This window comes from Canis aureus, chromosome 31, assembly GCF_053574225.1.
Source record: "Canis aureus isolate CA01 chromosome 31, VMU_Caureus_v.1.0, whole genome shotgun sequence".
NCBI lineage: Eukaryota > Metazoa > Chordata > Mammalia > Carnivora > Canidae > Canis > Canis aureus.
The window spans coordinates 31,866,414-31,879,077 of record NC_135641.1 but is presented as its reverse complement, the minus strand read 5'-3'; the positions used below and the strand labels follow the sequence as shown (position 1 = coordinate 31,879,077).

The 12,664-nt window shown below is 38.5% G+C and overlaps 1 pseudogene; it reads right to left on the bottom strand.

Annotated features, from left to right (window-relative positions):
• Positions 1–785: 785 nt before the first annotated feature.
• LOC144302294 (small ribosomal subunit protein uS2 pseudogene) overlaps positions 786–12,664 on the bottom strand; it is a 30,647-nt pseudogene continuing 18,768 nt past the window's right edge.

Sequence of the window (12,664 nt, the reverse complement as noted above, 5' to 3'; positions counted from 1 at the left end):
CTTGATTTTGGCTCAGGTCATGGTCTCAGGGTCTTGAGATGAGCCCAGCTCAGTGGGAAGTCTACTGGAGGTTCTTTCCCAGCTCCCTCACTGCCCCTCCCCCCACTAATGTTTGTGTGCTCACTCTCTCTCAAATAAATAAATTGGGGCCCCTGGGTGGCTCAGTCAGTTAAGCATCTGCCCTCAGGTCATGATCCCAGGGTCCCCAGATCAAACCCCCTGTCAGGCTCTCTGCTCAGCTGGGAAGTCTGCTTTTCCCTCTGTCCCTCCCCTCCTGCCCCCCACCCTTCATGCTCTCACTCAGTCTATTTCATAAACAAATGAGAGAGAAAGAAAGAAAGAAAGAAAGAAAGAAAGAAAGAAAGAAAGAAAGAAAAAAAGAAAGAAAGAAAGAAAGAAAGAAAGAAAGAAAGAAAGAAAGAAAGAAAGAAAGAAAGAAGAAAGAAAGAAAGAAAATGAAAGAAAGACCTATCATAGAATTTGGGCTTTCTTGGGTAACTTGAGAGAGAGACTAAGAAAGCAGGGGTCTGGGACGCCTGGGTAGCTCAGTGGTTGAGTGTCTGCCTTTGGCTCAGGGCATGATCCCAGAGTCCCAGGAGCAAGTCCCACATTGGGCTCCCTGCATGGAGCCTGATTCTCCTTCTGCCTAGGTCTCTGCCTCTCTCTCTCTCTCTCATGAATACATTAATAAAATCTTTAAAAAAAAAAAAAAAAGAAAAAGAAAAAATCTTTAAGAAAAAAAAAAAGAATCTTTAAAAAAAAAAATCTAGGTCTGCCCTAGATTGGATGCTGTCGGAAAGTAGGGGTAATTCTATGAATGGATATCTCTCAACAAATCTTATGCATAGGAAGAGAAGCAAAAGTTAAAACTGCAGTTAGTAAAGAAGCGGCAGTTACTCATTTTAGCCAAGAGAGGGAGTATTTGGTATTTTGTGGGTAGTGCAGTGACCTTGTATTTATCTGTGGTTATACAAAATTATGCAGTGGCCTTGCTTTGTCTCATTTTAGTGTGGCGTCAGAGTAACCTTGTCAGAGATGGATATTCTGTGAAATTGTGTGTCTAACAGGAGAACCATGTGGGCTACCTGTGAGTACAGGCCAGCTTCTGAATGTCAGTGGCTGTTCTTTTCTTTCTCAACATAGTCCCTTAATACCCTATTTGATTTGACACCAAGTGCCACAGTACCAGGCTTGTCAGACACTGGATATACAACAGTGAACAACACAGACCTTCTGGAGCTTACATTTTACAGATGTGGGTAATATTCCAGAAGCTTAGGTAACTTGCTGAGAATTCTAGAGCAAGTAAGTGGCAGAAATGGGATCTGAACTATAGTTCATCTAACTGTACCCATGCCCTCACCACCACACCAGGCTGCATGCCTTTCTGAGGCTCAAGCCACCTATTATTCACAGGCTTTCTTCCTTTTTTTAAGAGACTTTATTTTCCATCAACCTTATTTCCATCTTCTGTTTAAATGTCTACGGAAGAGGAACACCTGAGTGGCTCAGTTGGTTAGGCATCTGACTCTTGATTTTGGCTCAGGTCATGATCTCAGGGTTGTGAGATTGAGCCCCACATGAGGCTCCCAGCTCAGTGCAGAGTCAGCTTGAGATTCTCTCCCTCTGCCTCTGTCCCACCCCCAACTTGTGCACACACACACTCTCTCTCTTTCAAATAAATAAATAAATAAACAAATAAATAAATAAAATCTTTAAAAAAACAAAAAAGAGTCTATGGAAGAGCAGCTTAGGAACACTCGGGGGTTGTTCCTAGCCATTGAGAGGCCTGAGCAGTGGGAGCTGCAGACCAGTTCTGACTGGCAGCTGAGTGCACCAGTTTTCAGTAGGGAACTACTGGGCAGACACAGGGACCCCTGCACACCTTCACACCATCTGAGACCTGAGGTTGAGTAGCAGTAAATTTGGGACCTGGGGCAGTCCATTCACCTGGAAATTCCTCCTTGGTCATGTTCTTTTCAGGAGAGACTGGGAGTGGCCTCCCATGGACAGTGCCACACACGTGCAGAACTTCCCAGGCCAGCATCCACCACCTCCAACCTGCTGCATGAGTTCCCGCGGTTGTGTGGGATGGCAATGCCCATATAGTGCAGAGGAGAGTCTGGTTTACACAGAGTGATGGTCAGCAGGTTAACATAAGATGCCTCCTTGAAAAGCTGTTGGTCAGCTCCGGGATTACTAATCACCAGAAGACACAGCTCCCTGCAGGCTGCCTGTACCTGGCTAGTGAAGGTTCCAGAAGTGAAGCAGCCCACAGTAGGAGAGGCTCCAGTGGCAGCAGCCAAAGCTGAAGCACATCCCACTGGCCACTGTTCCAGGAGGATATGACACCAACATCAGCCCAGTGTTTGACATCAACAATGGTACAAGCTTGGAGAAGCTTCTGCTTCTCATAGAATCGCTCCAGATTTGTAATACACCATGAATTTCCCCTTTTGTAGATGGACTTGGAAGTCAGGGTTGGTGCCACCTAAGTAGGTTCCTGCCACAAGGAATTAAAGGACGTCCTCCTCCCCTTTGCGGGATGTCAAGGGCTCTAGACACTATGAAAGTTTCCCTTTAAGTTACGTGGGAACCCAAAATGGTATGGACCCTCAAATGGACCCCTCTCTTGTTAGCACAGAAAGGCCGTAGGCTTTTGACAAATGAAATACTTACATGGCAGAAAGTACCTATATCTCTTCTCACACCTCTCTCCCCTCCAGATAAGATCTCCAGATATCAGAAGTAAGTGCTTGGTGTCAAATGTCTCTGCCACAAGCACAGCATGAACTTGCTAAGTAAGATTCATCTCAAAATGAGGTAATACAGGCAAATTACACCAGAGAGAAATTTGGTTTGCACATTTTATTTAATCCTCAAATCAAAAAAATAATAATAAATCCTCAAATCTCATCTTGGAGAAATGGGTTCTCTTGTCCCCTACTCCTTATATTAAGGATCTCTGTGCTTATTCAAATCTTTGCTTTAGTGTGTTTTTACAAACTTAAATTCTATGTGTTTGACCATGGCATTAAAATGGAATTCCTGGGGCACCGGGGTAGCTCAGTGAGTTAGGCATCTGACTCTTGATTTCAGCTCAGGCCATGATCTCAGAGTCATTAGATCCAGCCCCACATTGGGCTCTGCTCTAGGTGTGGAGTCTGCTTAAGATTCTCCCTCTTCTACTCCCTCTGCCCTTCTTCCCCATGCTCTCTCTCTCTCTAAAAAAAAAAAAGAAAAGAAAAGAAAAAAGAAGAAAAGGAAAATAAAGAGATTATAAACACTGAAATTTCAGTGTTCAGTTTGTAAAATTCATTTATCCATAATATGATCCATGCAGGGACGCCTGGGTGGCTCAGTAGTTTAGCACCTGCCTTTGGCCCAGGGTGTGATCCTGGAGTCCCTGGATTGAGTCCCACATTGGGCTCCCTGCGTGGAGCTTGCTTCTCCTTCTGCCTGCATCTCTGCCTCTCTCTCTGTGTTTCTCATGAATAAATAAATAAAATATTTTTAAAAATATGATCCGTGCATATATATTATACTTCAATGAAAGCTTTAAAAATACAAAAAAATAAATCACACAATATATCAGTAAATAAATCAGAAAAAATAGGGATGCCTGGGTGACTCAGCAGTTGAGCATTTGCCTTTGGCCTAGAGTGTGATCCCAGAGTCCCAGGATCGAGTCCTGAGTTGGGCTCCTTGCGTGGAGCCTGTTTCTCCCTCTGCCTATGTCTCTTCCTCTCTCTCTGTCTCTCTGTCATGAATAAGTAAATAAAATCTTAAGAAAAAAAAACAAAACAAAAATAATAAAATTACAATAATACTCAAGAAATCTCTTCATTTTTGCAAATTCCAAAATTCTTATTGATTGAATTTGTAATGTTTTACTGTAGTTTTTTTTTAAGATTTATATATTTCTTTATTTGAGAGAGAGTGTGTGTACATGCAAGCAGGGGGAGGGGCAGAGGGAGAGGGAAAGGAGCAGATTCCCTGCTGAGCATGGAGCCCTGTGTAGGGCAATCCCATAACCCTGAGATCACAACTGTAGCCAAAATCAAGAGTCAGATGCTCAATCAACTTAGCCACCCAGGTGCCCCTACTATAGTTTTAAAAAGATGTAATCACTGAATGACCTCTAGCTTTAAGATGTTAACGATGGAAGAGAATTACTACTATAGTAACAGATGAAGAAATATTTTATAATAATACATTTTACAGGTTTCATAAAAGAGAAGATGAACAAATTTAGAGATACCAAAATAAATTTCAACAATAAAACTGTGGATGTACTGGGTCCCAAAGAGTTGAGAATCTGGAGATATGAAACTGACGGTTTTGCTCTAATCCTTCTTTTCACTAATTGCTACCATGTCATTGACCCATTCATGCTGAAATCCTCCTCACCTATTTCTCTCAGGTGATCTCAAAGATTGCCAGTGTTGTTCTCTCATTTCACTCCTGTAGCAAGAATGGAGAAGACATCAAAACTGTACTTGCAGTGACCAGCAAGTCTGGAGATGATGGGGAAAATGTGCCTTTCAAGACTCTTTAGAAATGAACTTACTTCCATTATGTTGGTATTCTATGGCATCTGAAGTTGCATTTAAGGACACATCCCAAAGATGTACATGGAGTATAAGTAAGCAAATTTAGATGCCAGAAAAAGAACTTTCTAAAATGTCTGGATAAGGATGCCTGGGTGACTCAGCAGTTGAGTGTCTGGCTTCAGTATAGGGCATGACTCCAGGGTCTAGGATCGAGTCCTATACCAGGCTCCTTGCAGGGAGCCTGCTTCTCCCTCTGCCTATGTCTCTGCCTCTTTCTCTGTGTCTCTCATGAATAATTTTAAAAATCTTTAAATAAAATAAATACCTGGGTATGTAACTGATTTGTTTTAGGATGCTTTTCAGTTAGTTGCCTATGGTCTCCCAATTAACCTCCCAAATTATTATAAAAATTATTGAAAAACTAATCCAAGAAATATTTTCCAAAATGTATGGACATGAATTTACAAATTGAAAGGATCTACCATATTCTTATCAAAATGAATATTAATAGGTACATACCAGAGATCATTGTCATGAGATTTAGAACACTGATGATAAAAGAAAGATCCTGGAAACTTCTGGGAAGAAAAAGAATAAGTCACATATAGAGGATCAAAATCAGAATAACTTTGAATTTTCAAAAGCAATGCCAGAAACAAGAAAACAAAGAAGAAATACTTTGAAAACTCTGAAGTAAAATTATCCAAACTTGAATTGTATTCTAAGCCAAAATTATCAATAAAATATGAGTGTATAATAAAAATATTTTTAGTTTCACCCTCCTGAGGAAGTTACTGATAGATATAGACCAAGAAAAAGGATGGCATAGGACTCAGGAAACAGGAGAGAAGTTAAGCAAAATCAAGGTGACAGCTTGATGGTACACAGAGGGTGCAATAAGATGGCTCCAGGGATGCTTCAGTGGCTCAGTCAGTTGAGCATCTGACTCTTGATATCTGCTTGGGTCATGATCTCAGGGTCATGGGGTTGAGCAACCAGCATAGAGCCTGCTTGGAATTCCTTCTCTCCCTCTCCCTTGCCCCTCCCCTACTCATGCTCTCTAACAATAAATACATAAATAAGATGGCTCCATATTGGAGCAATAAGAGGGATCTGAGAGAGATTTCTACAAGGAACTAAAAATTGATGAAATATACAATGTTTATGAATATCTTGAAGATTTAAATTGCTAGTAAAGAGTCAGAGACTGATAAGGAAATACTACAAACAAATCTACATGCAAAAATTTGAAAACTTAGATGAATAGATCGAGTCCTGAAAAGGCACAAACCACCACAGCTCACACCAAATTTAGTAGATGATTTGAATAACCCAATAATTAGTAAGGAAACTGAATTTGTGATTTAAAAATCCCAACTCCCCCCCAAAAACCTTCCAGATACTTCCCTGGAGAATTCCACCAGATGTTTAAAGAAGAATTAGCATTAATTCTACAAAATCTCTTACAGAAAATAGAGAAGGGAACACTTTCCAATTCATTTTATGAAACTTTTATCACCTTGATACCAAAACCAGACGAAAGAAAGAAATTAAGAAAGAAAGAAAGAAAGAAAGAAAGAAAGAAAGAAAGAAAGAAAAAAATTAAGAAAAGAAAGAAAAAAATTAAGAAAAGAAAGAAAGAAATTAACAAAGAAAGAAAGAAAGAAAGAAAGAAAGAAAGAAAGAAAGAAATTAAGAAAGAAAGAAAGATATTAAGAAAGAAAGAAAGAAAGAAAGAAAGAAAGAAAGAAAGAAAGATTAAGAAAGAAAGAAATTATGAAAGAAAGAAGAAAAGAAAACTAAAGACCAATAACCTCATAAATATAGATGCAAAATATCAGCAAGAAGAGTTTAGGAATATTTACAAAAAATTATACACCATGACTAAGTGGAGTTTATATCCAGGATGCAAGCCTGGTTCAATACTAGAAAATCAATGTAGTCCACTATATTAACAGGCTAAAAAAAGAAAATCATATAATTATATCAACTGCTGCAGAAGAAACATTTAAAAAATTCAACAACCATTCATGATAAAAATTCCTAGTAAAATAGAAATAGAGCAGAACCTGTTCAACTTGATAGAGAACATCAACAAAAACCTTACAGGTAACATTATATTCAATGGTAAAAGATTGAATACTTCCCCTGAAGATTAGGAATAAGGAAACCATGCTCACTCTTACCACTCCTGTATAGTATAGTGTTGGAAGTTCTATTCAGTGCAATAAGGTAAGAAAAGGATATAAGCACACGTATGATAAAGGAAGATATGGGGTGCTCGGGTTGCTCAGTTGATTAAGCAAGCACCCAACACTTGATATCAGCTCAGGTCTCAATCTCAGGGTTGTGAGTTCAAGCCCCACATTGGGCTCCATGCTGAGTGTGGAGCCTACTTAAAAAAAGAAGAAAAATCAAATGCATTTATACATACTAGCAATGAACATGCGACTCCCAAATTAAAAATACAATACTATTTACAATGGGAAAAAAAAAGGAAAACATAGGTAAATCTAAGAAAATATGCACAAAATTTGTATGCTGAATACTACAAAATGCTGATGAAAGAAAACAAAGATCTAGACCAGTGGAGAGACATGCTCTGTTCATGGACTCAAAGACTCAACACAGTAAAGATGTCAATCCTTCTCAAATTAACATATAAACTTAATTCAGCTCCTGGCAAAATTCTGATAAGGTATTTTTTTGTAGATGTAGACAACGTTATTCTTAAACATATATGGAGGGATGCCTGGGTGGCTCTGTGGTTGAGCGTCTGCCTTTGGCTCAGGTTGTGATCCTGGAGTCCTGGAATCAAGTTCCACATCAGCTCAAGGAAGACTGCTTCTCCCTCTGCCTATGTCTCTGCCTCTCTCTCTCTCTCTCTGTCTCTCATGAATAAATAAATAAAATCTTTTTAAAAAATAAAACATATATGAAAAGTCAAAGGAAATGAAATAGCTAAAACAATTTTAAAAAACAAGTAAAATGATAAGAATCTTTCTAACAGATTCCAAGATTTATTATGGAACTACAGTATTCAAGATCACATGGTATTGGTGGAGAGATAGATACACAGGTCATTGGAACAAAATAAAGAAACTAGAAATGGACTCCCACAAATATGCCCAAATGATTTTTTGAAAAAGTATAAAAGAAATTCAATAGAAGAAAGATCATCTTCTCAACAATGGTGCTAGAAGAAGTGATATCCATCCAGTAGCAAAAATTAATAAATAAACAAACAAACCTCAACTTTAAAAAACTCTTGGAGTGCCTGGCTGGCTCAGTTGGAAGAACATGGAATTCTTGATTTCTGGGTTATGAATTTGAGCCCCACATTGGTTGTGGATTTTTTTAAAAAATAAACTTTAAAAATAGTAAAATAAAAAACTCTCAACACTTACAAGTGAAAAAAAAGATTCAATTAGAAAATGGACAAAAAAACATAGATATTTCACTGAAGAGGATATCCAGTAGTCAAACAAGCAAATATGAAGATGTTTAACATCATTCATTAGCCATTAGGAGTGTGCAGAGTAAAAACACAATGATATATTACTACCCATGTATCAGAATGGCTAAAATAAAAAATAGTGATAATACCATATGCTGGTAAGGATGCAAAGAACTTGGATTACTCATACACTACTGGTAGGAATGCAAAATGGTATAGCCACTCTAGGAAACAACTTAGCAGTTTCTTAAAATGTCAAAAATGCAACTACTATGCAATCTAGCAATTGTACTCCTACGTAGTTCTCCTGATGAAATTAAAACTTACGTTCACATAAAGACTTGTACACAAATATTTATAGCAGACTTTTTTTTTTTTGCAAAGCCAAAACAACCCAGATATCTTTCAACAAGTAAATAAACTGTGTTATATCCATACCATGAAATGCCATTCAGAAATAAGAATAAACTATTGTACAAACAACAACCTGGATGAATCTCCTGATTCTCCAGAGAATTATGCTGAGTCAAAAAGCCATTTCCAAAAGGTTATACACCATCTGATTCCACTTATGTAACATTCTCGAAATGACAAAATTAGAGAGCTGGAGAACAGATGAGTGGTTGCCAGAAATTAAGAATGAAGGAAAGGGCAGGAGGGAAGTAGATGAAGCTATAAAAGGACAACATAATGGATCCTTGTGGTGATGGAAGTGATCTGTATTTTGATTATACCCAAGTCAATATCCTAGCTGTGATATTATTACTTACAGTTTTGCAAGATGTGACCCTTTGTGGGGACAGGTTAAAGGGTTCAGGAGATCACTCTGTATTGTTTCTGACAAGTGCATGTGAATCTACAATAATTTGAAATTGTTAGATTAATTTTAAAAATAGGGTAAAATTTTCTGTTAAGGAAAACAACCCCCTGCTTTCATCTCTTGTAGTAATTTTTTTCACAAGCCTTCCATACTTTTGTCTACTCCCTTGGTTGGCTGACTAACCCCTGACCCCAGTATCCAGTTGAACCACTTGAAACAACCACGAGATACAATTTTGGCCCGCAGTTTAGTAGGAGAAGTCTACTGGGCAATTTTCCAGGTAAATTTCAGCTTTCTTAATAAAAAGTCACAGACTCAATGGATATGCCATTTTGCCCTCGCTCTTTGCTCCTTTGCCTTTCTGTCTGCTTCCTGTCTGGAATGCAAATGTGATGCCATTTCCTGACCAAGGCAACAAGCAGTAAAGGCTGATGCCATCACGCTAAGGATGGTGAGGCAGAGAACTAGGAAAAACTGTGTCCTGGTTGTGTTCTTATGAGGTGGCACCAACTCGGCTGCCTACCTTTAGAGTTCTTTCTATTTAAGAAAAATAATTTTTTTTTCTTTAAGCCAATGTTGGGCAGGCTTTCTATTATTTGTAATCAAACATATTTCTAACAAATTCCTCACTCATGGGAGATTCTCAGCAGGGCTGATATATTTTTCCTACCTTAAAAGACTATTGTAAGGATGAAAAGCATGATAGCTACTTAATATTCTTTGTGTGTTTCAGAAACCAAATTGCTGACACTGCATTTTCCTTTCTTCTTTCTCTACAGTATTTTATGTTTCTTATTCTCCTCAGCTAGGCCTGAATTTGTATTATAATCAGACTCTTGCCAGTTGCTCTCCTAATTGAATTGGGCTTTTGTTGTAGCTCAGACGCTCAGAATTTTTTAATGGTCTTCCAAAACCATTCCAGCCCAGGGCAGATGCTCTCTTCTTCGACCTCACAGCACTTAGTGTCTGCACTTCCCAATCGCCGATTCATCATGCACTGCCCCATGACACTTCTTATACAGCTGTCATAGAATAATCGATGTTCAGAGCTGGAAGGGACATGAAAGATCATCTTCTCCAGCCACCTCAGTGCCTGTGAGCTGTGGCTTAACTCCTGGATTTTTCTTTACCCCCTCCTGGGTGTTTATGGCATTATAGTCCCAACTGGATCTTAAGCTCTTAGAGAAGGAAAAGATACAGAACACATATTTGTTAAATTACCTATGACAAGCCAGACACCTTACGCTCACTATTTAATTTAATTTTCACAACAATCCCAAGAAATGTGTAGTGATCCCAATTTAACAGGTAAAGGAACTGAAGCTCAGGGAAGTTGTTACTTAGCTAAGGTATGATACCTAGAAAGAATGGAAGCCCAGAGATTTTGACTCAGGTCTTAAAATACATAAATGCCTTTAACCTCCTTCCAAGTGCTAGGCCACTTAATTGGATTTTGCCTTTTGTGGTTCTTCAAACTCTAAGCTTCAAGAAATTCTACATTCTGTTTATAGGCTTTCTTTCTTAGTAAGAGATTTAAATTCTATCTGTGACATTGGGATGCATAATAAGAAATATATATTTGGTCTTTATCCCGAATCCCTGACAAAGGGCTCCTAAAACCCTTGTAAATTCCTAGGTGATAAGAGCACTAGGAGTGTTTTTTGTTTTATTGAGGTGACTCTGGGCGGGATCCTCTTTGGTTCCTGGGTGAGGGTTGGTTATCAGAAAGACCAAGTCATTTTTAGAAGCTTGAAATCGTTAGCTTCACCGACCCCCCTCCTCCAGAGGGGGAAATGGGCTGGAAATGAAATTAATAATTCATCTGCTTACGTAAGGGAAGCCTCCAAAAAATCCCAACAGTAAGGGTTTCAGAGAGCTTCTAAGTAGGTGAATACATCCATGTACTGGGAGGGTGATGCACCCCAATTTCATGGGGGACAGAAGCACCTGTGCTCAGGACCCTGATAGACATAGCCGTATGTATCTTTTCATATGAATGTTTACCTGTATCCTCAATCATATCCTTTAATAAATTGGTAACATTACTAAGCATTTCCCTGAGTTCTGCAAGCTGCCCAGTTCTGCGAATCTAGGGAGTGGGTAGTGGGAACCACTGATTTGTACCCATGTCAGACAGAAATTGCAGGTAGGCTAAGGACCTGTTACTTGAGACTGACATCTGAAATGGGGTGAGAGCAGTCTTGTGGGACTGAGCCTTTAACCTGTAGGATCTGACACTATCACTGTCTCCAGGTAGATAATGTCAGAATTATAGGACACCTACCAGGTATGCTGGAGAATTGCTTGATATGGGAAAACCTCTACACATTTGGTGACCAGAAGTATCAAAAGTGCTGAGTGTGGCAGAAGCGTGAGACTCAAGGGGAAACACAAAAGAACCGTAGGTTTTTCCAACTCAGTATCTAATAGCCAAATAAGAAAATGGTTCTTTGTGTTTATTTTTTTAAAGATTTTATTTATTTGTTCATGAGAGACACAAAGAGGGAGAGGCACAGACACAGGCAGAGGGAGAAGCAGGCTCCACGAAGGGAGCCCAACAGGGGACTCGATCCTGGGTCTCCAGGATCACACCCTGGGCAGAAGGTGGCACTAAACCGCTGAGCCACAGGGGCTGCCCCTGTTCTTTAGGTTTAACATTAACGTTTTTTAAATGCAATGCTGATAGTACAAAAATATTATATTTGTTTTAGTGGAAAAATTGTTAGATGTTTGCCATGATAAAATTTTATAGCAAAAATACATATACTGTTAATGCAGAACAGTTTTTGTTCTACAGCAAATAAAAGTGCTTTGTAGAGAATAACTTTGTAACCTAATCGAGATAACTTGTACCACTAAGAAAACCTAATAGAAATATTTAGAGAAATGAAATTTAATAGTTCAAGATTCAAAGAAATGTCAACGACTTTTGATTCTATCCAATAAACCAACTGTATCTTTCTTTTTCATCTGCAACATTCCCAATTTTAATCCGAGCCTAGCAGGTTTTAATTTGCAGTTTGAAAAGCCTTTCAATTGCACTATCTTTTTGCAGAATGTTCTTAAATGCTAGATTGACAATTAAAATGCGGGGGTAATTTCCTTTTAATACCATTGCTATTGCTTATATACCAAAAATAAAAAAAAGTTATGTAATTGGCTTCTGTAGCTGATATCCATCTCTGATATAAACCAAATTTGATTTTTGAAGTATATAAATAATCTATTCACTTAAAAGGAAGTGTAACTTTATATCTCTGCATTTTCAAAAGAGGTTTGTCATAATTTTATTTTATTTTATTTTTTTAGAGAAAGAAAGAGAACACATATGTGTTTGAGCAGGGGCAGAGGGAGAGGGAGAGTCACACTCCCAGGCTTGAGCTTGGGCTCGGGCTTGGACTCACTCTCACAACCTTGAGGTCATGATCTGAACTGAAATCAAGAATCAGAGACTTAACCAACTGAGCCACCCAGGCATCCCATGAGATTAGTCATAATTTTAGATGCATGCTTTTAGTTAATGTACCTGTACATGTCACCTTTGGGAACATGGGAATTTTATAACTTGCTGGTTATAAAATACTTAAATCTGTAAATTGGAGCTACTGCAACAAACATCGTTTTTTTTTGTTTGTTTGTTTTGTTTTTTAAACATCATAGGCTCTGGTAATTGGTTGTACATGTCTAAAATGTTAGCTGAAAATAAATAACCTAGTAAGTAAATAAATATATCTAATACGCTCCTGTGTACCATCAGGCCACACAGGTATCTAGGCTTTGGAATAATGGTACTCACTAAGCATAAGCTTCAGAGGACAAGAGCTGTAACTTGTA